Source organism: Chiloscyllium punctatum, chromosome 5, assembly GCF_047496795.1.
Source record: "Chiloscyllium punctatum isolate Juve2018m chromosome 5, sChiPun1.3, whole genome shotgun sequence".
Lineage (NCBI taxonomy): Eukaryota > Metazoa > Chordata > Chondrichthyes > Orectolobiformes > Hemiscylliidae > Chiloscyllium > Chiloscyllium punctatum.
Window position 1 is genome coordinate 62,829,641 of NC_092743.1, and position 25,486 is coordinate 62,855,126.

At 40.5% G+C, this 25,486-nt stretch overlaps 1 protein-coding gene and 1 long non-coding RNA gene across 2 annotated transcripts in view; one reads left to right on the forward strand and one right to left on the reverse strand.

Moving 5' to 3' along the window:
• Positions 1-25,486, reverse strand: part of kcnq3 (potassium voltage-gated channel, KQT-like subfamily, member 3) — a 424,966-nt gene that overhangs the window by 219,067 nt on the left and 180,413 nt on the right. The gene's annotated exons all lie outside the window — the stretch shown is intronic.
• LOC140476744 (uncharacterized) lies at positions 68-20,659 on the forward strand. The gene is made up of 3 exons (XR_011960587.1): positions 68-180; positions 19,766-19,843; positions 20,430-20,659. It is a non-coding gene; the product is annotated as an uncharacterized lncRNA (long non-coding RNA).

The window sequence follows — 25,486 nt, forward strand, 5'->3', positions numbered from 1 at the left end:
CCAAATAATTATCTCAAGAGGGTTGGAATATAAAAGCAGCAATGTGCTACTGAGACTTTATAAGGCTCTGGTTAGGCCCCATTTGGAGTACTGCGTCCAGTTTTGGGCCCCACACTTCAGGAGGACATACTGGCACTGGAGCGTGTCCAGCGGAGATTCACACGGATGATCCCTGGAATGGTAGGTCTAACATGCGAGGAATGGCTGAGGATCCTGGGATTGTATTCATTGGAGTTTAGAAGATTAAAGGGAGATCTATTAGAAACTTACAGGATAATACATGGCTTGGAAGGGTGGACGCTAGGAAATTGTTTCCGTTAGGCGGGTAGACTAGGACCCGTGGGCACAGCCTTAGAATTAGAGGGAGTAAATTCAGAACAGAAATGCGGAGACATTTCTTCAGCCAGAGAGTGGTGGGCCTGTGGAATTCATTGCCGCAGAGTGCAGTGGAGGCCGGGACACTAAATGTCTTCAAGGCAGAGATTGATAAATTCTTGATGTCACAAGGAATTAAGGGCTACGGGGAGAATGCAGGTAAGTGGAGTTGAAATGCCCATCAGGATTGGATGGCGGAGTGGACTCGATGGGCCGAATGGCCTTACTTCCACTCCTATGTCTTATGGTCTTATGGTCTAAATGTGTTTTCTAATTTAAAAGGAATGCAAGGTATGTAAAAATCTTCTTGGGAATGGAGATGGCAACTGACAGCAGCTGGAACATCGGAAATGTTTGATCATTAAACACAAAATTCTATCTAAATTTTGTTTGGATCATAAGTAACGATTGTATCATTTTGCCAAGGAAATTACATTATTCACCATCACATTAATGGCTCACACATAACTTGACAGCTAACGACAGGAGTGGCTTACAGATGTCAGTGTATGCACCAAATAAAGGAACAATCCCTGGCCTTTGTTTTGATGCTGTTTTTCCTCCAAAGGAATTATTTGCAAGAATCAAAAGTGTGTCACATCTAGTAAAACTAGGCACAATATTAAGGATGAATGTTGTTTTTATATATGATTAACGTTTGAATTTTATTTGAGAAAGGTTGACATCATTAAAGGGGAAACTTCCACAAAAAGAAATCTAGGAGAAAGGGTTGCAGATGCTGGAGATCAGAGTCGAGAGTGTGGTGCTGGAAAAGCACAGTAGGTCAGGCAGCATCTGAGGAGCAGCAGAATCAACATTTTGGGCTGCCTGTCTTCCATTTCATTATTTTAGGGATTTCAGTAATTGCATTATGACTTTAGGTTATTAAGATTGTAAATCTCTGGGTTAATGTTTAGGTACAGTATCATAATTATGCCTCAAACAAACTTCTATTTTGTAATGACATATGTTTATTAAGATTTAAAGTATTATGTGTCACACATAATTACTGTTTTAATGATTTTGAGGAATCAAATTTTATAATTCAACTAATTTCTAGTATGGATAACTCCTATAAGATGATGGAGTAAACAAACATTATTTCTTATTAGATAGCGTTTCAGGACATTTAACCATGATTTTCAAATAATTTTACATAATTGTATGTAATTACTTTGGAAACTGGCACATCCAAGTAGCAAATTAGTCATTTGTAAAAAGCAGGGTTAAATTGGTGGTAAATATTTAGAATTTGATTGTTAGTTAACAGACCATCACAACATAGCAAGCAAGTGGTAACAAATGGGAGGATGAGAACAAACACTCATGTAGTGAAACTATGGGCGAGATTTCCAAGAAGTGGCAATAGCACGCAGAGTGTGACTCCAACCCTTCCTTTCTATAAAAGATGAGAACTCTGCATTTTAGACAATAGATTCTACTCAGGGCTTCTTCAGAAATATGGGGGACTGTACTTCCATCCTGACAGTTCTCTTGTAGTGTGGAACAGCAGTCGGTGAACAAATTCTGAGATTTAAAGGTCCCGAATATTTTGACAGCTGCTATTAGACAATAAGAACAGAAGGGAAGTGTGGGGTTAGGGTGCCAGGAGGATAGGTTGTCAGGTAGTATGTTGCCAGTTGGGCAGGGTGCCAGGTGTGTTGGCACCAGCTTTGGAGGATGACAGGTAAGTAAATTGCCAGCTGGCTATGATGCCAGCTGGGGAGTGGTGAGGATGCAAGGGATAGGAATGCCAGCTGGTAGAGTGCCAGTGTGGAAGGCAGCATGTGAGCCAGTTAGGTGTTGCAGTGCTCAGGGTAGATTCTGGTGGGTAGGAGAAATTGGGTCTGGCTGGGGCAGTGGAGGGTTGGTGTCAGGTATGGTGGGTTGGGGAGATGAGATGAGGGAGTGGCAGGGGAATGGACTATTGGGTCCTGTGGTCCTGGGCAAATGGGAATCAGGTCTGGAGGGAAGGAAAGGGCTTGAGTTACTGGCAGTGAAGGTTGCTGGTTGGGTAGTGGGAGAAAGGCATCAGCTCAAGAGCTTATTTGAGAGGTCAAGTCTAAATTGGGGAGAGCGTTCATGTTCTAAGTGGAGAGGGGAATGTGCCAAGTAATGGTGTGGAGGGCTATATTTGGTCAAAGAAGGTGTAGGGGAAGTAATGGGTCAGCTGGACAGTAAATCAAGACTTAGGGTATTTGATAGTCCAGCTTTTCCTGAGTTATTATTTATTTAATTTCATTAGAACCCTCCAAATCGTCTGATTTAAGTAGAGATTTTCAGCAGGATTCAGGGTTGGAGGAATTGTACTTCAGAATCCTCAATTTCCCAGGCAATTCCTTGGAGTCTGCTATGATGGGAATTCCGCAGAGTCTACAGCTGCAACTCTCATCCACGCTGGAATAACAACTGTCTGGCTATCAGAAAATCTGGGAGTATAGGTTGTGGTGGCTGAACAAAAGGCACACTCTTCATTAACAATCGTTTGTGTCTTGGGAATTTACAGAACGAAAGCCACCCATCTTGCAACAGAAGACCAGATCGCAATTCATTTCTTCCTCCATAATGAGTTATATTTAAAGGGTATGTCTTAGAATACTGAATTCACCCAGATTTAAAGAGATCGGGTAGAGGTTGTAGTCATGATAGAATGGATATTCCAATCAGACAAGCCAAAAGAATTAAAGTATATATCTGGTTAACTACTCAAGTTAAGATCCAATCTATTCGTCAAACTCTTTCCATGCTTTGATCTCTCTTTTTTTCCAGTACTTGAGTCACTCATTCTCCTCCCTATTCGACAATACTCCGCAGCATATCTTCTCTGCTGTTGTCATCCCACACTGAAGTTCCTATTAGGTGAGGATAAGAGGTCAATTGGATCAGGAGCACAGAGCTGGGTCAATTCACAGTTTCACAAACCATATAACCCCAGAAATAGTGGGAAAGTGACTGAGTAATTAAGGGCACTATACTGGAGCCAGCAGCAAATATTGTTTTTAAACACACCTTTTGAGATAGGTCTAACCAGAAGTCTGTTTAAAATCACTGACCAGATTGCAAGCATGTGTTATATAATGCAAATAACCTAGACCTTAAAATTTTAAAATACAGTTTTATTTACAGCAACATTTGTTTATAGCACCTCATAACACAAGTGAAACCTTGCAAAATGAAAATAATCCAGAACTTCTGGTCTCCATGTAGTTAAAACGGGATTTACAGATGAAATTTGCATCATCATTTCCCAAATATCAATATAATGAGGACATAGTAAAAGTATCTCCAAAATCTGGGCTTGCTCTTATGTCTGCGAAAGCACAACAGATAGCCAATAAAGGTATCCTTTGTAATTCAATCCTCACTGATCCATTTTTATTCCTTTCTGTGTTGCATAGATGATACTGTCTTAATTTTACTGTTATGCACTTTGGCTTAAAAACAATGCATCATGCAAAGTGGAACACTGATTGGCAAAATTCTTAAAAGGGTCATGTTGGTAGAATTCTAAGACGTAAAATAGTAGGATTTCAGAATGTCTTTGATATGGTATGCACAACAGATTACTTAATAAGATAAGAGCCCATTGTGCTGGAGGTGGTATATTAACATCAATAGAGGATTGTCTAACTAATAGAAGATGGAGATTTGGGATAAGGGGTCCATTTTCAGATTGGCAAGTTGTAACTAGTGGAGTGCCACAGGAATCAGTGGTGGGTCCACAATTATTTATAACATAGCTTATTGACTTGGATAAGGGACGCGAATGTACAATAGCAAAGTTTGTGTATAAAGTAGGTGGGAAGGCAAGTACTGGGCATGACACAAGAAGTCTGTAGAGAGACACACAGAACTTAGAACATGGAACATTACAGCGCAGTACAAGCCCTTTGGCCCTCGATGTTGTGCTGACCTGTGAAACCAATCTGAAGCCTAACTATCCTGCACTATTCCATTTTCATCCATATGTTTATCGAATGACCATTTAAATGCCCTTACAGTTGGTGAGTCTATTACTGTTGCAGGCAGTGCGTTCCATGCCCTTATTACTCTGAGTAAAGAAATTACCTCTGACATCTGTCCTATTATCTATCACCCCTCAGTTTATAGCTTTGTCCCCTCATGCTAGTCATCACCATCTCTGGAAAAAGGCTCTCCCTGTCCACCCTGTCTAACCCTCTGATTATCTTAAATGTCTCAATTAAGTCACCTCTTAACCTTCTTCTCTATAATGTAAACAGGCTCAGGTCCCTCAGCCTTTCCTCATAAGACCTTCCCTCCATACCAGACAACATCCTAGTAAATCTCCTCTGCACCTTTTCCAAAACTTTCACATCCTTTCTATAATGTGGTGACCAGAACTGTATGCAATATTCCAAGTGCGGCTGCACCAGAGTTTTGTACAGCTGCAGCATGACTTCATGGTTCCGAAACTCAATCCCTCTACCAATATAAGCTAACATACCGTATGCCTTCTTAACAATCCTATCAACCTGGTTGGCAACTTTCAAGGATCTAAGTACATGGACACCGAGATCTCTCGGCTCAGCTTCACTACCAAGGATCTTACCATTAATCCAGTACTCTTTATTCATGTTACCTCTTCCAAAGTGAATCACCTCACACTTTTCCACATTAAACTCCATTTGCCACTTCTCAACCCAGCTCTGCAGCTTATCTATGCCCCTCTGTAACCTGCAACATCCTTCAGCACTATCCACAACTCTATCCACACTATCCGACCATACTGTCATCCACAAATTTACTAACCCATCCTTCTAAGCCCTCATCCAGGTCACTTATAAAAATGACAAACAGCAGTGGTCCCAAAACAGACCCTTGTGGTATCCCACTAGTAACTGAACTCCAGCATGAACATTTCCTATCAACCATCACTCTGTCTTTCTTCAGCTCGCCCAATTTCTGATCCAAACCGCTAAATTACTCTCAATCCCATGCCTCCGTATTTTGTGCAGTTGCCTACTGTGCCTATCAAATGCCTTACTGAAATCCAAATATGCCACATATGCCACTTTAACCTCATCCACCTCAAAGAACTCAATAAGGATTGTGAGGCACGACCTACCCTTCACAAAACCGTGTTGACTATCCCTAATCAACTTATTCCTCGCCAAATGATTATAAATCCTACATCTCATAACCTTTGCAAACACTTTACCCATAACTGAAGTAAGGCTTACTGGTCTATAATTACCAGGGTTGTCTCTATTCCCCTTCTTGAACAAGGGGAACATTTGCTATCCTCCAGACTTCTGGCACTATTCCTGTAGACAATGATAACATAAAGTTCAAAACCAAAGGCTCTGCAATCTCCTCCCTGGCTTCCCAGAGAATCCTAGGAGAAGTCCCATTTGGCCCAGGGGATTTATCTATTTTCACACACTCCAGAATTGCTAACACCTCCTCCTTGTGAACATCAATCCCATCTTGTCTAGTAGCCTGTATCTCAGTATTCACCTCAACAACATTGTCTTTTTCCAGTGTGAATACTGATGAAAAATATTTATTTAGTGCTTCCCCTATCTCTTCTGACTCCATGCACAACTTCACTAATCTTACTCTAGTCATTCTTTTATGCCTGATATACCAACAGAAAGCTTTAGGATTTTCCTTGATCCTATCCACCAATGACTTCTCATGTCCCCTCCTGGCTCTCTTTAGGTCTTTCCTGGCTAACTTGTAACTCTCAAGTGCCCTAACTGAGCCTTCACCTCTCATCCTAACATAAGTCTTCTTCTTCCTCTTGACAAGAGATTCAACATCTTTAGTAAACCATGGATCCCTTGCTCAAAAACTTCCTCCTGCAGATTGATGAGGCAAATAGACAAAACCTTAACAGATGGAACACAGTGTGGGGAAAATGGGAGCTAGTGCACTTTGAATGGCCGTGTTCTGCTCTTACATCTGAAGGGCTTATGGAGTACGCATAATATCAAAATAATAATGTGTACACCGTATATCTGCGACTACAAAATATGAAAAGACCATTACCTTTTAGAAAGTTAAAGTTTAATATTGAGAGATACAATAAAAAATAAAACAGATTTCCAGTTTATTGAATGATTAACATTCAAAGCAAATTAAGATGTTCCAATGCAACTATGAAACTGGCATCTTATAATGTCAAAACTTGTCCAAATAGGTCCAATCTGGCCAATCATCAGGAAGTGACGACTGCACTATCAAGCAGCACCTACTCAACAATCACCTGCTCATAATACAGTGATTGCGTTCTATCAAGGACACTTAGTTCCTGGCCTCACTATTGCCTCGGTCCAATTAGCTCAATTCTAGAGGTGAGGTGAGAGCTACTATCCTAGACATCAAGCCAGCATTTGACCAAGTATGGCATCAAGAAGCCATAGCAAAAATTGAAGTCAAAGGAAATCAAGGGGAACTTCCACTGATCGGACTCATGTTCAATACAAAAGAAGATAGAATAAAAACATGCAATCCTGGGAATATTCAGCAGGTCTGCAGCATTCTGTGGTGAGAGAAATGCAGTTAATATTTCAAGTCAAACCTGACTCTCTTTAATTGGACTCTTCATCTTTTCCTCTTGAAATTGAAATGTTCATTCTGTTTTTCTTTCCACAGGCATTGCTAGACCTGCTGACTATTTCTAGTGCTTTGCCTTTTATTTCTAGAAATCCTACCTCTTATTGAAAACCTACTTCTGGAAAGTACACTGAGCTGAGTTTGCAGCAAATAAAAATTGCCTAGACCAGATCAGCACTTCTCTCATTTTGTGGAGAATTTCCAACCTAAAACCATTTATAAACCCACTTCAACAATTCTTTTCCCACTAGCCAAAGCACAACAAATCTTCCAGACTGCTTAGTCTGTCATGCAGGTTGTTCAAAGTTAAACCTCACACAATACCAGGTTTTAGTCCAACAGGTTTAATTGGAAGCACACCAGCTTTCGGAGCGCCGCTCCTTCATCAGATAGTTGTGAAGGACACAATTGTAAGACACAGAATTCTGAGTCTTTGGTCCTCAACTCTCAAGGGGTACAACCTCTCAGCAGTTATCCTGTCAGGTCCCCTGAGAATTTTGTATGCTTCAATAAGATTGCCTGTCATTCAACTAAATTCCAATGAGTCCAGGTCCATCTTAGTCAACCTCTCTTCATAAGACAGCTCCTCGATACATGGTATCAGCCTAATGGACTTTCTTTGGATGACCTCCAACACCAGAATATCCCTCCTTAGATAAGGGATCCAAATTTTTTCACAGTATTCCAGCTATGGTCTGATCAGTCTGATCAGTCTGATAGTTTTAGCAAAACATCACTACTTTTACACTCCATTCCCTTTGAAATTAAAAAAAGCACAATAAAACTAGAATCTGCTCTTTACCCATTATTCCACTTCTCTTCTTCCTTCCACACTTTCCTTCTGACCCATCCATGACAACTTATGTCAGCTCATGCCTTCCACCTGCCCACATGGCTCATCATAACATCTGTGCCAATCTATGCCCTTCACTGACTCCATTGTCCCTTTATAGTCCCTTTGCCAACTTATTGCCAAACCATGCCAATGCATGCTTCTGCCCAAAACCCTTCTCTCTTACACCTACTATGTCAACTCACACATTATCCATTAGGAGCAAATTTCAGGATCTGTGTTGAGCGAGATGAGATAAAGTGTCTAATCAAGAATTCATCATTTGTGAAAAAAAATTGATTTTAAAAAATCCATTCACTTCATTTCACTTCCTTTTCCCCTCCAAAAATAGGCGTTGACATTCACGGTCCCATGTCACTGAGTTTATAACCACTTGGAGCTGTTAATGAAACAGTAAATGGCAGGCACACCACTGTGATAATGAAAGATTATCCTGCACTATCCTGCACTAATCCTGCAAATGATTATCCTGCACTATCCTGCACTAATCCTGCAAATGACAGCCTTTAGTTTTAGCCAACATTCAGCATGAAATAGCAAGCACTGATTATTTTAAAAACAGCAGATAGCATTTTTTTCAAATATTTACAGAAGTTTCAAATGTCTAGACAACTTGACAGCTCTATTTGATAGTTCTGTTAACAGCATCTTTTATCAGCTCTGATTATGGCTCCTTTTGACAATCCTTGGACAGCTATGTTGGCAGCTCTCCTGACAATTGCAATGAGTAATACAATTTTCACATACATTCATGCCCAATAATCTCAAAGGATGCCTTTCCTCTTGCAGACAGCATCTTACCTCCCTCTAAGTTGTCCTGGTACCAAATTATAATGCATTCCATACCTTTCCAAATGACACCAGCAGTTTTAAACCGTCTCCTATCAGGTCTAATGTGCACAAATCAGGTTTTGGACATCCAACTCACGAAAATAAGGTCAGGTTGAGGCAGCTACACCTCAGAGGGTACAGTTATTTCCATGAATCATGGATTTGCAAATCAAAATCCACATCCTTCCTCTCCTCCTCCTCCCCCTGCACACTCTGCAAAATTGGTCAATACTTCAGGAGCAACTTCCAGGTTTTAGCCTCCACAGCAGCTCTCCACCTTTGTAAACATGAAGGCAGGAATATCTGCTCACAGTCAGCCTCAGCTGCTGTTGCTTTTGTATGTAAAATCTCTCTATTTCACTATGCCAAGCATTAGCCATCTCCAACAGGAGTAAATCTAAACACTTTCCCTTCACATTCAATAGTATTAACTTTGCTGTATCCCCTACAACTAACATTCTTGCGGCTACAATTGGCCAGAAACTTAATTGGGTCAGCCATATAAATAATACTATAATAGTAGGACAGAGGCTGGGAATATTGCAGTTTTTTCACCTCTAAAGCCAATGCCCCTCCATCATCTATAAGGCCTAAGTCAGGGGTATGTTGAAATACTCTTCACTGGCCTGGAAGAGTGCAGCTCCAATAGCATTCGAAGTTCAACACCACCCAAGATAAAGTGAACAGCTTGACTGGCACACCATCCGTCACCTTAAATATTCATTCCTTGTGACATTGGCACACAGTGGCAACCATGTGAATCATCTAAAGGCAAGCTGCAGCAATTCACAAAACCATCTTTGAGAGCAAATTCCAAACCTGTGATCTGTACCAACTGGAAGCAGAGGGCGACAAATGTATGAGAGCACCACACCCTGCAATGTTCACTCCAAGCCACATACTATTCTGACTTGTTACTATATTATTGTTCCTTCCCTGCCACTGGCTGAAGCATCCATTACTGCCTTCCCAACAGCGCTCTGTGTGTACCTACACCACACGGAATGCAATGCCGAAGAAGGCCACTCAGCACCACTTTCACAAGGACCATTATCAGTGGGCACAACCATTGAACAAATTAAACAAAACTGCAAACAACTCAATTATTGGCAGAAACCATACAATGAGTGTTAATAATCTGAACAACTGAAATACTGAACTCTTAATCTGAAATGCACTTAATGTGGAATGAGTTGGTTCACACTTAATGCAGAATAAGCATACTTAACAGCTGAACTAAATTGATAAGATTAAAATTACATCAACCTAAAAGCTGTAGGATCCAATGTGAAATGAGTTAAAACTAATTAGTAATGGATATATACACCCCATCAACATATTCAGAGACTTCAAGATGGTTCATGTGAAAATACAAACCTCGGACTGATGCAGCAGGGATGTCCTTCTGAGGGTGAGCTGAGGCTTATTTTGAGCCAAAGCTTAACTTTCCATCTGACTCTGTTCTTTTGAACTGGAGGTTGGGTACCTAAAATTAGACAAACTCCAGAACTCTCCACTGACATCTTTCATCTGGTTGAGCACAAAGAACCTACTTTAAACTTTCAGCGATATTTTTTACAATTGCTGAGCCACATTTTCTGAAGCAGCGGTTACACCACATGTTTTCATCAAAGCAACATAATCTTGTTTGTATACTGACTTGCCAGGTCCTTAAATCCAAAGTATAATAAAGTTAGCTCCCCCCAGAAAGTATCTGACTGCTGTTAAATTTCACATGAGCCTCCAGTATAACTGTCTTCATGAAAAACTATACATTAAGAATGCTTATCTTGGACTTGTTGAAAACATAACGTTTTCTGTAGAATCTAAAATAATACTGCTTTAAAAGATTGCTAACTCAGCCTGCACTCTCCTAGCATTAATACAAAGGCACTCAGAAAGTAAAGCTGTGGGAAAATGATTGCACTTACATGGCCTCATCTATACATGTTAAACATCAGAAAGTGCTAAAGCTTAAACTTTTTAATGTTTAGCGAAACACACGCTCATCCCTATTAAACTACCTGTTTGGTCTATGTTGCTATTATATTCTGTGGGAGTTGGCCAATTTCAGGTTGGTCCATCTTCTTTGAGTGGCAGTGGTTAACACTGCCGCCTCACAGCATCAGGGACCTGGGTTCACTCTTCAGCCTTGGGTGAATCTTTTTGTGGAGTTTGTACATTCCCCCCATGTCTGTGTGGGTTTCCCCTGGTTGTTCTGGTTTCCTCCCACATTTCAAAGCTATGTCGGTTAGGTGGATTGGCCGTGCCAAATTACCCTGTAGAGTCAGGGTGTGCAGGAGGTAGATTAGCCATGGGAAATATGGTACCATGGAGATTGGGTGGGATGTTCTTTGGAGGGTCAGTGCACATGCAATGGGCCAAATGGCTTCTCTCGACACTGTGGGATTCCTAGTTAGTTTCATTTCTGTCTGACTTTCCTCTGTTCTATCCTTTGCTATTTACTTTGCCTCTGGTTTGGGTTTGAAAATTTAAGGGAGATCTCCCACTGTCAGAAACAAAAAAAGGATGATTGATTTTGAGTAAGAAAAACAATGATGGGGTAATTTTACAGCGAAAAGTAATTACTTGTCCTAATGATATGCTAAAAATTATGTTGAATGTCACGACTAAAATGCTTAGTTGGCAAAAGCTCTTATCGAAGGTTCAAGTTGTGAATCACAGTTAATAGATACAGATGCTGATGTAGGTACTTTGAATGCTAAACTTGAAAGTTCAGTACTTTGGGACTTAAACTTTTCTTTCAGTGTAGTAGAGAAATCAAGTTGAATGTTTTGTGATTCAAGGAACACAGGAAATGAAACTCACTTTGTGTGGAACTACAGAATGAATCAATTTCCATTATTTTTTTAAGCAGTACCAAAAGATGCTCTTTCTTTTATCTCATTGACTGTGTGTGCAAATTGGTTGCTGCGTTTTACTACTTTACAACAATGTTGATACTTCAAAGGTACTCCAGGGACAGTGAAGCATTTTGCAGTGTCCTAAGGTTATTAGACCACATTATGATAGGGATAATGACTAATTTTCTCCTGTGCGGTTTAGGACATTAATGCCAGAAGCCAATCTGACTGAAACCAGTCATCCTAATCTGTACCTGCTAGGAGTGGGTGCCTTTAACAGATAAGCCATTGCAGAGGATGCCCATTATCATCTTGACACTAATGACAATGAACGTACAGCAGATTCATCACTGCCTGAAATGAAATATGATCAATCTGATCAAATCAAATTAACAAAAAAAAACTTGAGGCTGGAGTCATTCCACATTAACTTTCAACATAATTTCATGAGTATAGTACCCAATGACAAATTGGTCTTACAGAGTAGCTGTACGTGACTTACCAATTCTGTAAAGAACAATTCTTAAACAAAAGAGTGTTTTAAATTAATGTTTGTCTGTGAGGTGGTGGTATGGTCATAATGTCACTGGTCTCATACTCCAAGCACTGAAGGCTAAAGTTTTGAATTTAAATGCAGCAGTTAACAAACCTGACATTAAAAAAAAGTCTAATGGTGACTGGGAAACCATTGTCAATTGTCAGAAAAAAACCATTTGGTTCATTAGTGCTCTTCCTGAAAGGAAATCTGCCATTTTCCCCGATCTGGTCCATATGTGACACCAGACCCACTGCTATGTCATTGAAGCTTAGATACGCTCTGAATTTGCCAGCATAACACTAAGTTTGATCAAAACTGTTACAAAATCTAAACAGAATGAAATCAGATGCATCAGCAGGATCAATGCAAATACTGCAAAGATTCAGGCCCATCTGTCCTCCGAAGTCCTACTTACTTACATCTGGGGGCTTGTGCCAAAATGTCACAAACCCGTCAACAACAGCCTGAAATAATCATAGTCACAAAATCATACCTGACAATATGCCAGACACCACAAGCCAGAAATGCAGAGTGGACGACCCACTTCAGACACCTCCTGCACTCTGCATCCTGTGAGTTCAGCATGTGTTTACCAGACACATGTATAATACTTTAGTGTATATTGCTAGTGTTAACAGCATATAGCTAAAGTAAGCTTTATCTTAATTTGTGTCTGATTGTCTTATAAGACAATCATGTACCTCAGATATAATGCAACTAGCTACGAAATAATACATAGGTAAAAGTGAGGACTGCAGATGCTGGAAACAAGAATCTAGATTAGAGTGGTGCTGGAAACGCACAGCAGGTCTGGCAGCATCCGAGGAGCAGGAAAATCGATGTTTTGGGCAAAAGCCCTTCATCAGGAATAAAGGATTTTTGCCCGAAACGTCAATTTTCCTGCTCCTTGGATGTTGCCTGACCTGCCGTGCTTTTCCAGCACCACTCCCCACGAAATAATATATAATAAACCCATTTGTTGTTTATTAAGTTTGGCAGCAGATCCAAGAAAAGGAATTTGTGGAATGTCTGCAAGATGGTTTATTTTGGAGCAGGTTGTGGTATCTTCTGCCAAACAGCTTGCACATGTATCCTTCCCCACATGGTACCGGTAGTTGAGACTGATGATGACACTGAATCAACCTAAGACATCCAAGGTGATTTCAACGTAAACTAGCCAGTAGCAGCAGTGGGCACAGCCTGAAAAACTCTTCAGGTCTACACCAGTCAAAGCATCCAGGGAAAAGAGAAAGAGAGAAAGTTCCGATCAGGAAACTGAGTGAACCTTTCAATGTTCAGCAGGTTACAAAGAACCAGACTGCACGGGTTTGAATTGTTTTGCAAAAGAAGCAAATGCAAGGAGTGAATTCTTTTAGAGTCATTGAGATGTACAGCATGGAAACAGACCCTTCGGTCCAACCCGTCCATGCCGACCAGATATCCCAACCTAAGCTAGTCCCACCTGCCAGCACCTGGCCCATATCCCTCCAAACCCTTCCTATTCATATACCCATCCAAATGCCTCTTAAATGTTGCAATTGTACCAGCCTCCACCACATCCTCTGGCAGCTTATTCCATACACGTACCACCCTCTGTGTGAAAAAGTTGCTTAGGTCTCTTTTATATCTTTCCCCTCTCACCCTAAACCTGTGCCCTCTAGTTCTGGATTCCCCTACCTCAGGGAAAAGACTTTGTCTATTTACCCTATCCATGCCCCTCATAATTTTGTTAACCTCTGTAAGGTCACCCCTCAGCCTCCGATGCTCCAGGAAAAACTGCCCCAGCTTGTTCTGCCTCTCCCTGTAGCTCAGATCCTTCAACCCTGGCAACATCCTTGTAAATCTTTTCTGAACCCTTTCAAGTTTCACAACATCTTTCCGATAGGAAGGAGACCAGAATTGCACGCAATATTCCAACAGTGGCCTAACCAATGTCCTGTACAGCTGCAACATGACCTCCCAACTCCTGTACTCAATACTCTGACCAATAAAGGAAAGCATACCAAACGCCTTCTTCACTATCCTATCTACCTGCGACTCCACTTTCAGGAACTATGAACCTGCACTCCAAGGTCTCTTTGTTCAGCAACACCCCCTAGGACCTTACCATTAAGTGTATATGTCCTGCTAAGATTTGCTTTCCCAAAATGCAGCACCTTGCACTTATCTGAATTAAACTCCATCTGCCACTTCTCAGCCCATTGGCCCTTCTGGTCCAGATCCTGTTGTAATCTGAGGTAACCCTCTTCACTGTCCACTGTACCTCCAATTTTGGTGTCACCTGTAAACTTACTAACTTGTACCTCTTATGCTCGCATCTAAATCATTTATGTAAATGACAAAACGAGTAGTTCGGGTCTGGAGTGAATTGCCTAGAAACATGATAGAGGCAGGTTCAATAGAGGCATTCAAGAGGCATTGAATAAATAAGTAAATGGAAACAATTTGCAGATTATAGGAGAAAAGGTAAGACATTGGCATTAAATTGAAATGCTCAGAAAGCTGGTGCCAACACGGTGGCCTCTTTTAGCACAGTAATTATCCTGTGGTTCAGCAAAACCGCCCACACAGAAGCTGTCCATTTCTGAATGCAGCAGCCAGCAGTTAAGATGACTCCACAATATCATAGAATCACAAAATTGTTACGACACAGGAGGAGACCCTTTAGCCTGTAATGCCTGCACTGGTTCTATTGTCAGGTGCCAACCTCCTGGCTTTTCATTATATCCCTGCACATCATTTTTACATAAATAATCAACCAAGGAACTCTAGAATACTTCAATTGAACCTGTCTCCACTACATTTCCAGACAGTACAGTGCTCTGACTATTTGTTGTATGAAAAAGTGTTTTCCTCAAGTCACCCTTGCTTCATTTGTACATCACTTTAAATCTGTGCTCTCTGATTCTTTTTTCAGTTTTATAAGGTGGAAACAGTTTCTCTTTATCTATTGAATCAAGTATGCTTATAGAGTCATACAGATGTATAGCATGGAAATAGACCCTTCGGTCCAACACATCCATGCCGACCAGATATCCTAAATTAATCTCATCCCATTTGCCAGCACTTAGCCCATATCCTTCTAAACCCTTCTTATTCATATACCCATCCAGATTCTTTTTCAATGTTGTAATTGTACCAGCCTCCACCACTTCCTCTGGCAGCTCATCCCATTCATGCACCACTCTTTGCATAAAAAGGTTGACCCTTAGGAAATCAAAAGACAGATCTCAAAAGAACATGATTTTGAATCAAGTCAAATCCCTTCTCCATCTTCTTCTTTCCAAGGTTTTAAATTCTTCAATCTATCCTCATAACTAAAACGTTTCTCATTCAGAACTATTCTTGCAAACTGCTTCTGCACTCTCACCAATGTATTTATATCTTTCCTACAATGTAATGCTCACAACTGTAAACAATGCCCCAATTGAGGTCTAATGAGAGTCTTGGACAGTTCCCTGCTCTTGTACTCTCTGCCCCTTTTAATAAAGCCAAAAATACCATATGCTTTATTAACTGCTCTCTCCACCAGTCCTTTTAATCTTCAATGATCTGTGCACTTATATGGCCAGGTCCCCCTTTCAAATTGCACCTCTATTTCATATTGTCTTCCAATGTCCTTCTGACCAAAGTGTATCATCCCACATTTCTCTGCATTGAGCCCGATCTGCCACCTAGCTGCCCACTCCACTGTCATGTCAATACCCTCTTAGAGTTCCACACTGTCCTCCCAAAACTTTGCAATGACTGTACTAAGACTGCTCCTAGAAGAGAACAGCTAGAAATGATGAAAAATATTGCAAAGCTTCCCAACACTAACTAGTCTTACACAATTACAAGGAGTAAAATTTAAATCATAAACCTGAAATACCATAGTAGCTATCAAACACAAAATAAATTCAATCCTTGAGAGAAAAAGTAAAAAAAGGTTTACATTTGAGAAAAATTTCTCTGCTGAGATGCCAATGGAAGGCTTAACTCACTGTTTAAAATAATTGGGAAATGCTTCAGAAAACATTTTACTAAATAGGGCTTTAAGTGAATCATTATAAAGGCAATGTAATTCACCAAATTTGTGAAAAACTTGAAGGCAGAAGAAGACTTTGTGAGAAAAATTAATGTTTTGAGAGTAGAAAGAATTTTTATTGTTCAATTAAACTTATTGCTTTAAGATATGAGTTCTGTGCAACATGCTTCATTTCAACATAATACAGAGCAAAAAAAAGATGAGGTTAGCATGACAGTCCTTGACATCTAAGCTGCATTTAACCGAGTGTAACATCGAGAAGCACTAGCAAAACGGGAATCAGAGGGAAAACTGTCTGCTCATTGGACTCATATTTGATACAAAGGAAAATATTTGTGGTGTTGGTGGTCAGTCATCTCAGGTCCGGGATGCCTCGGCAGGAGGTCCTCAGGGTAGTGTCCTAGGCTTGACAATCTTCAGCTGCTTCATCAAATACCTTCCCTACATCATAAGGTCAGAAATGGGGCTGTTTGCTGATGATTGCATGATGTTCAGTACCTTTCACACTCGTCAGATACGAAAACAGGGTCTATGCCCAAATGCAAGAAGTTCCTAGACAATATCCAGGCTTGGGCTGACAAGTGGCAAGTAATATTTATGCCATTTAAGTGCCAGGTAATGAATCCACAGCTGGCCAGGCAGCAGGAGAATCGATGTTTTGAGCATAAGCTCTTCATCAGGAATGAGGGGGTGGCCCAACGAGGCTGAGAGATAAATGGGAGGGGGAGGGGCTGGGGGGAAGACAGATGGGAATGCAATAGGTCGATGAAGGTGGGGGTGAGGATGATTGGTTGGAGAGGAGGGTGGAGCAGATAAGTAGGAAAGAAGATGGACAGGTTGGACAGTTCAAAAGGGTGGTGCCAAGTTGGAAGGTTGGATCTGGGATATGGTGGGGCGGGAAGGGCATTAAGGAAGCTGGTGAAATCCACATTAATCCAATGTGGTTGGAGGGTCCTAAGGCAGAAGATGAGGCATTCTTCCTCCAGGCATTGAGTGGCGTGAGTTTGACAGTGAAGGTGGCCCAGGACTTGTATGCCCTTGGTGGAGTGGGAGGGGGAGTTATTTCACCAGTTTCCACAATTCCCCTCCCCTCACCTTATCCCAGATCCAACCTTCCATCTCGGCACCGCCGTCTTGAACTGTCCTACCTGTCCATCTTCCTTCCTACCTATCCGCTCCACCCTCCTCTTCAATTTATCACCTTCATCGACCTATCGCATTCCCACCTACCTACCCCCCAGCCCCCTATCCCTCCCATTTATCTCTCAGACCCATTAGCCACCCCCTCATTCTTGATGGGGAGCTCATACTCGAATCGTTGACTTTCCTGCCCCTCGGATACTGTCTGACCAGCTATTCCAGCACCACACTCTTTGACTCTGATTTCTGCAGTCCTCACTTTCTCCATGTGCCAGATAATGACCATTTCCAAAAAGAGTGAATCTAACTATCATCCCTTGACATTCAGTGGCATCATCATCACTGAATTCCCCACTATCAACATTCTGGGCTTTAATTACATTGCAGAAACTGAATGGATTAATCAGATAAATGCAGTGGCTATAAGAGCAGGTCATAAGCTAGAAATCCTGGAGCAAGTAACTCATTTTTCATTCCCTGTTCACCATCTGCAAGGTACAAGTCAGAAGTGTGATGGAATACTCTCTACTTACCTGAATGAGTACAACTCCAACAACATTCAAAACATTTGACACTATCCGGGACAAAGCAACTCACTTGGTTGGCATCACATCCACAAACAATCACACTCCTCACCACCAATGCTCAGTAGCTGCAGTGCACACCATACAGAAAAATCACTGAAGAAATTCACCAAGGTTCCACAGACAACACCTTCCAAACCCCTGACCACTTCCATTTAGAAGGACAAGGGGAACAGGCACATGAAAACACTACCATCTGCAAGTTCCCCTTCAAGCCATTCATCATCCTCACTTGGAAATATATTATCATTCCCTCAGTGTTGCTGGCTCAAAATTCTGGAATTACCTCCATCACAGCATTGTGGGTCTCCGTACATCAAATGGACTGTAGTGATTCAAGGTAGTAGCTCTCTACCATCTCCTCAAATGCAATTAGAGATGGGCTATAAATGCTGTCCCAGTCAGCAATGTCCACATCCAGTTTGTGAATACAATAAATGCTTAGACAACAAATACAACAGGCATGAATCCTCCATTATATTAAAAAAGGCATGAAAGTCACTAAGAAGGAAGGGAAAATGGTGCAAAGTAACAGGACTTCCTCTATCTTCATCAAGAATAAATACTACAGTATTGCTTCATCTTAAAATATTTCAATGATTGCTATATGCATGCAAATATTCTTTCAGCAGATAAAGGAGGATAATCCTGAAATATTTAGAAGCTTTTCAACTCTACTGAATATAAATTAAACGTTTTCATTAAAACAAAAATTCTTAATTACAAAGAATAATTAATGTGTTTTCTAGATGTAGCAATTAAAAATAATTGCAATATTCAAAGATATAAAATATTCTAAACATATACTGCAGACAACAACATAAATACAATCAAAATGACTGTACAAATTGAAACAGCGAACAGCAAAATTATCTAAATCCATTAAAAATGATAAAGGTCCTACAAAAGAGTTCAAGTAAATCAATTAAATAGGAGAAGCTCCAAAGGCAATGGAGTAAGTTATTACAAGGAGACTTAAAATCAAAAGTACATTAGACGATCAAACTGGACATTACAGAATGGACAAATCATTTGATACAGATTTGCTTCAGGATTACAGAATGATCCAAAGAAAAATAAATGAATACACTTCTTTATTCTGTAGGTCTGATAGCATATCATGGCTTAAGAATGTAAAACAAAAGACAGATACCTTTAATAATATATTAAGAGCATTTTACAATTACTACACATCAAGTATCAATGGATACAGCCTTCTTGGATGCTCATAGCAGATCTGTCTTGCCTTGCCTTTTTTGTGCATTTCCACCTCATTCAGCAGTTACAAACAGTACTTCTGAGTGATCTTGCCTTTTGCCACAGATATGCCAGGCAGTGGGTCATGACTGCCAGCAATGATCGGTCAAAAACTGAAACAATCCATGACCAAATGTAGGTTTGGGCTGGCACCACATAAGTGCCAGGTAACAACTATCTCCAAAGAAAGAAACTAATCACCATCCCTTGATATTCGATGGCAATACGCCAATAAATCCCTCACTATTAACACCCTGGGGTTACCATTTACTAGAAATTGAACTGGATTAGCCATTTAAACAACAAGAGCAGCACAGAAGCCAGGTATACTGCAGTAAGTAACTGACTACGGACTCCCCAAAGCCTGTCCACCACTTTCAAGCACAAGTGAGGAGTGTGATGAAATACTGCCCACTTGCCTGCATGGGTGCAACTCCAACAAGACCCAAGCTTGACACATTCCAGTACAAAGCATCCCACTTGATTGTTGTAGCATTGTTCCACCATTTTAAGGACAAGAGGAATTGGCAATAAAGGCTAGTTTAGCCAATGCCACCCATGTTCTGTGTATAACTTAAAAAAAAACAAATAAGCTAAAGACCCTCCCTAATTCAAGTTTAGATCTGCTGATCAGTATTTTATAGCATTAGAGAAATACTAATCTGAAGATCCAGGCTTCATGAAACAGGTTACTGCATCAAGATTTATAATTTGCAGGAATTACTGCCTGGGGAACGAGACAGAATAAAATAAGATTCACTGCAAAGAGCTCAAATATTTCAAGAGGAGTGTGATGTAAGTATCTCCACTGGGAATTTCCTTTATGGTGGTGGATGGGTGTGGGATGAAGGGTTCCTATAATCAGCTATTATCCAGCACGAAGGTCTTTTACATGTCAGACCTCAGAGATGTCTACAGTACACAATATTGATTGGCAGTCTTTGCAGAGCCATTGTCACAGGATCCTTTCCCCTTTAACCATTCTGCTCTATTTTCTCAGCACTGGATACCTGACACAACCTTTCTCATGGCATTCAGTCTTCCCCACCTGTTAAAAAGCAAACTCTTTTGTTCCTGTTTGGATAATTCTTGATGATCAGTATAATAGCCCTTTCTGCTGTTCCAATATATTTATAAAGAATAAATGAAAATATCCAAACAATGCTACTTTCATAGCCCAATACATTTTAGAGACTCCAGAATACTCCTGTATTAGCAACTAGTTAGAACCTAGAGAGGCGATTTTCCTCTCAAAATGTTGTCTAAAATGGTTACTTAAGTGCAGATTATACATTCAGAAGCAGAAAACTCCATTGAAGGAATAAGGTCACTTCAATGAAAATAATTCCGTTTTTTCCCTTTAAAAATTTTAATATCGAAGGGATTGTTTCTTGGAACACACATGGTGATCGTGGGGAATTTGACATAATGAAGATTCTATAAATAAACTGAAGCTTCCTTTCATCACACCAAAGGCTAAATACAGTTTACAGCATGTGAAGTGAGAAGCATCTTTACCAGGGAGCTTTTATATCAGAAACTGCCAGAAATTGCAGCAACGCCTGTGAATCAAAACTACAGGAACAGAAGCAGCATGACCTCTTCTTGAAATCTAACCACACTTACCAGAAGACTTTCATTTCAAATACCATTTTGTTAGAAATCAATGTTTTCGGTTCTCCACAACCTAGAAATTTCTGTGTGTTTAATATCTGAGTAATTTAATAAGCCATGAGTTAGTAAACTTAAATACTTGCCTTTGATCATTTCCTAATATTAACCTCAACAAAACCCCTTCTGTTTTGTAAAGATATGACTTACCAATTTTAATCACTAGGGAAATGTCAGTCTTGTAATTGAACATATTTGCATAACGAAATAGGTCTAATTTGCATATGTATGAAATGGCTAATTCACATTTTTAACTAATTGGCTTCCTGAAATCAGCAATTATATTCTTTCATAAAAGGCATACTGATTAAACTTGTCTTCATAATAAAAAAAAACACACTGCATCTGATGCTTAGCTTAACACCATTTACACTTTCCAAGGCCTTTAACATAAAGGCCACTTGAACATTTAAAAAGGACTATAACAACATCCAGCTCAAATAAAAGGAAAATATTGGAGATGCTGGAGATGTCCATCAGACCAAAAGATACAGGAGCAGAATTAAGCCTTTCAGCCCATTCAGTCTGCTCCACCATTTGGTCATGGTGGATATGTTTCTCGAGCTCATTCTCCTGCCTTTTCCCTGTAATTCTTGATCCCCCTATGAATCAATACACTCAGTGACAGCTTTCTGCGGCAATGAGTTTCACAGATTAACCATCTGACTGAAGAAATTACTCCTCATCTCAGTTCTAAAGGTTTGTCCCTTCACTCTGAGGCCGTGCCCTTGGGCACTAGTCTGTTCTTACACTGGAAGCATCTTATCCAAGTCCACCCTATCCAGGCCTTTCAATATTCTGTAATTTTTGATCAGAACCCCCTCATCTTTCTAAACTCCATCGAGGACAGACCCAGAGTCCTCTGCTGCTCCTGATAATGACAAGCCCTTCATCCCCAGGATCATTGTTGTAAACTCCTCTGGAACCCCTCCAGTACAATAAATATAGTCAAATAAAAATAAAAAGTACCAGAGAAACTAAACAGGTCTGAGAGAAACAAAATTAAGATTTAAAGTCCAACACAACTATTCTTCAGAACTGACGTTCAGTTCCAAAGAAACAATTGGACTCAGAACATTAACTCTCCTTCTCCACCTGTTCAATACTTTTATGTTTTTATGAAAAAATAATCTGAGAATGAATTGTTTTCTTTCCATTTAACTAAATTTTCCAACGGAAACACATTTCTTCATTGTAGGTTAAGCATGAAGGTGATCAAGCAAAGCAGGATAAACATTAAAATCTTGCTGATTCAGTGAAGTGAAGGGGGAGAAATAGTGTAATTGTTTTATTGTGCCACTAAAACATATTTACTTGCAGAATCATAACCACTTGGAAGATATGAGAAATCTGATTTTGTAAAATGCTTGAAGGTTGGTTTGGTAGTTTCCTAAACCAGCTTCGTGCTCACACAGCAGGATAGGACTTCATTCCTATCTGCAATTACTGTTGGGCAAAAAAGAACTGCTGAAGCTTTACTTCATTGTGAACCTCTCTCTCCATTCTCAATTAAAAATAATGGGCTATCAGAACACCCTGTAATGGTTATCAAACTGCTGCAGGGCACAGGAACCTCAAAGATGTTTTAGAAAACGAATGTGTTGAGATGATTAACAATGGTTGTGTGGGCAGTAGGGATTGCACAATATGTTGAGACAGAATTAGATGTACTGATTGATCCAAACCTTTGGACTGAAACTGTGCTGCTTCAAGAAAAAAACTCAGCTTCTTGATGGCAGGATGAAATCAAAGGATTGTGTTCTTGTAAGTTTAAAGGCATGCCGAGCTTCCTAGTGGCAATGGGGAAGTCATTTTGCATGTCACTCATGTTATCATAGTAGAGGTTAAAAAAGGTCCATAAATTTTCAATTTCCACCATCTGATTTTAATACCTGAGACTTCCCTGATCTAAAATAGTCGAACAAAACGGAGAAAATACTGATTTACATTGACTGCAAAGGTCACCTGACCTGTTTGAGCCAAGGTCATGAAAATGGTTCGAGATAAACGGAAAGTCTAAAGCTGTTAACATTTTATCAAAAAGGTACTGAAGCTCAGGCAGTTGTAAAATAACTCGTCTCCTTTTTTTATGTACACTCTTCCAGAAATTTCACATCTTGTGTTGAAAGTTGTTTGCGGTTTACAGAGCTTGAAGAAACAGACACGTGTATTTAGGACAATAGATTTTGGATGGAGAAGGAAATGAATTTGTAATACAGAATTGGAAAACTCAATGTGTCTGCCCATTTCCCTCAGTGTCTCAGAAAATATTTCCTAATGGTAAAGCAAATTGGAAACATTTCTGTTCACCAAAACCTCAATTTTTTTACAGAGTCAACCATTGCTAAGGACATAACAAATCCATTAAACAACCAGGGCTTCAGGTTAATATCAACACATCAAGAATGATATAGTCTTTTTAAATCTTTGTAACCTTTATCTTCCCTTTTGAACTGGATACTCTTCCTTGTTTAAACTCCATACCTGGACCCATCTGTGTTCAATTTCATGTTCTATTATTTTTCTTAGGATTATTATGTATTAAAATTCACCCATGAAAACCTTGTAATTGACTCCTTATTTCCGATCAGTCCTCTGTTTTAATTGATGAACCTGCACGCTGAAGAGAATTAAAAAAACATTTGTTGTGATTGACTAAAGAGGATTAAAGAAGGGAGCTGATTCAGCTCTGCTCACCTGGTCATAACAAATTGGAGGTAGTGAGAACTGCAGATGCTGGAGAGTCAGAGTGGACAAAGAGTGGAGCTGGAAAAAGCACAGCAGGTCAAGCAGCATCAGAGGAACAGGGAGTCGACATTTCAGATGGGGATCTTTCTTCAGCAAGGTTCTGACCTGAAACATCAACTCCCCTTCTTCCTCTGCTGCTGCTTGACCTGCTGTGCTTTATCTAGCTCCACTCTTCATGGCAGTTTTGCAGGATTTATGTGTTCTTTTCTGTAAGTTATCCATGCACCTGAAACACATTCCTTCAGATTCACAATGGCATATAAATGGCATCCAGCAGGCAAGGTGGTGTACTGACTAAAAGTGAATTCAAGTTTTACCAACTAGCGGCACGGTGGCTCAGTGGTCAGCACTGCTGCCTCACAGCGCCAGAGACCTGGGTTCAATTCCTGCCTCGGGCAACTGTCAGTGTGGAGTTTGACATTCTCCCCATGTCTGCGTGAGTTCCTTCTGGTTGCTCCAGTTTCCTCCCACAGTCCAAAGATGTGCAGGTCAGGTGAATTGGCCATACTAAATTGCCCGTAGTGTTAGGTACATTTGTCAGGGGTGAATGTAGTGGAATGGGTCTGGGTGGGTTGCTCTTCGGTGGGTTGGTGTGGACTTTTTGGGCCGAAGTGCCTGTTTCCACACTGTAGGTAATCTAATCTAATCAATAGCCTTCTGCAGTGGGATTTAAACCCATAACCCTAGGCCTTGGATTACTAGTTTAGTGACATGACTATCCCCATCTGTGCCTCATTGTCAGGGAACTGTATGGCATAGGTGATACAGACAACAGATGGAATCAAAATGGATGTAGGCACAGTGGCAGGCATGAGCTCAGTTAGGAGACAAAAATTAATGGGATCCAGGGTAAGTAGGGAAGGTTCAGTGGTAACAGACGGCAGTGGCAGCCTTTCAATCTACAATAAAAAGAAGCATTTTAGCTACATAGTAAAAGATTGTAGATCTCTAAGTTGCAGAGAGTTCTGTGTGTTTCAATGCAAGGATTGCAAAAGGTTGATATCTAGGTATACAAGTAATTAGGCAAGCTAATAGAATGTTATTGTCTATTGCAAGGGGAATTGAATACAAAAATAAAGCAGCTATGCTTCAGTTGTACAGACGCAAATGAATATAACAACATAACATAAGAACTAAGAACAGGAAAAGGCAATTCAGCCCCTCAAACCTGTTCCTCCATTTGGTACGATTATGGCTGATCTCAACTCCACTAGTCTGCTAGTCTAGTCTGCCTGCTCCCCACAATCTTAAAATCACAGGGAACAGGAACAGGAGTACGCTGTTCAGTCTCTCGAGTTTTCTCCATGCGACAGGATCATGACTGATTTAACACTCTCCATATCCACTTTCCTGCCCTTTCCGCATTACCCTTGATTCCTTTACTGATTAAGAAATCTATCTATCTCAGCCTTTAATATCCACAAGGACTCTGCCCCCAACAGATCTCTGTGGCAACGAATCCCAAAGATGCACAACCCTCTGAGAGAAGGGGGTTCTCTCAGAGCACACTTATAGATAAGCTACATACCTCACCAGCCTCACCTATGTAATTTCATCTACCATTCATATCATCTTCAGCACTCCCTCTATCATACGTCAGCTTCCTACAGTTATACTCAGATCTTACAACTTTGAAAACCTCCCTAATATGATACCTACGTTTTCTCCCCACAAACATTTTAGACAAACATTTTCCAAGCTTTCTTGTATGATCCACTATCCTCCAGCTGGACTCACTATAAACACACAGAGGCAAAAGAGATGGCATGGTGGCTCAGTGGTTAGCACTTACAGTGCCAGAGACCCAGGTTCGATTCCAGCCTCGGGCAACCGTCTGTGTGGAGTTTGCACCTTCTCCCCGTGTCTGCACGGGATTCCTCTGGGTGCTCCAGTTTCCTCCCACAGTCCAAAGATATGCAGGTCAGTTGAATTAGCTATGCTAAATTGCCCGTAGTGTTCAGGGATAAGTGTTGAGCAATAGGGTCTAGGTGGGTTACTCTTCGGAGGGTCGGTGTGGAC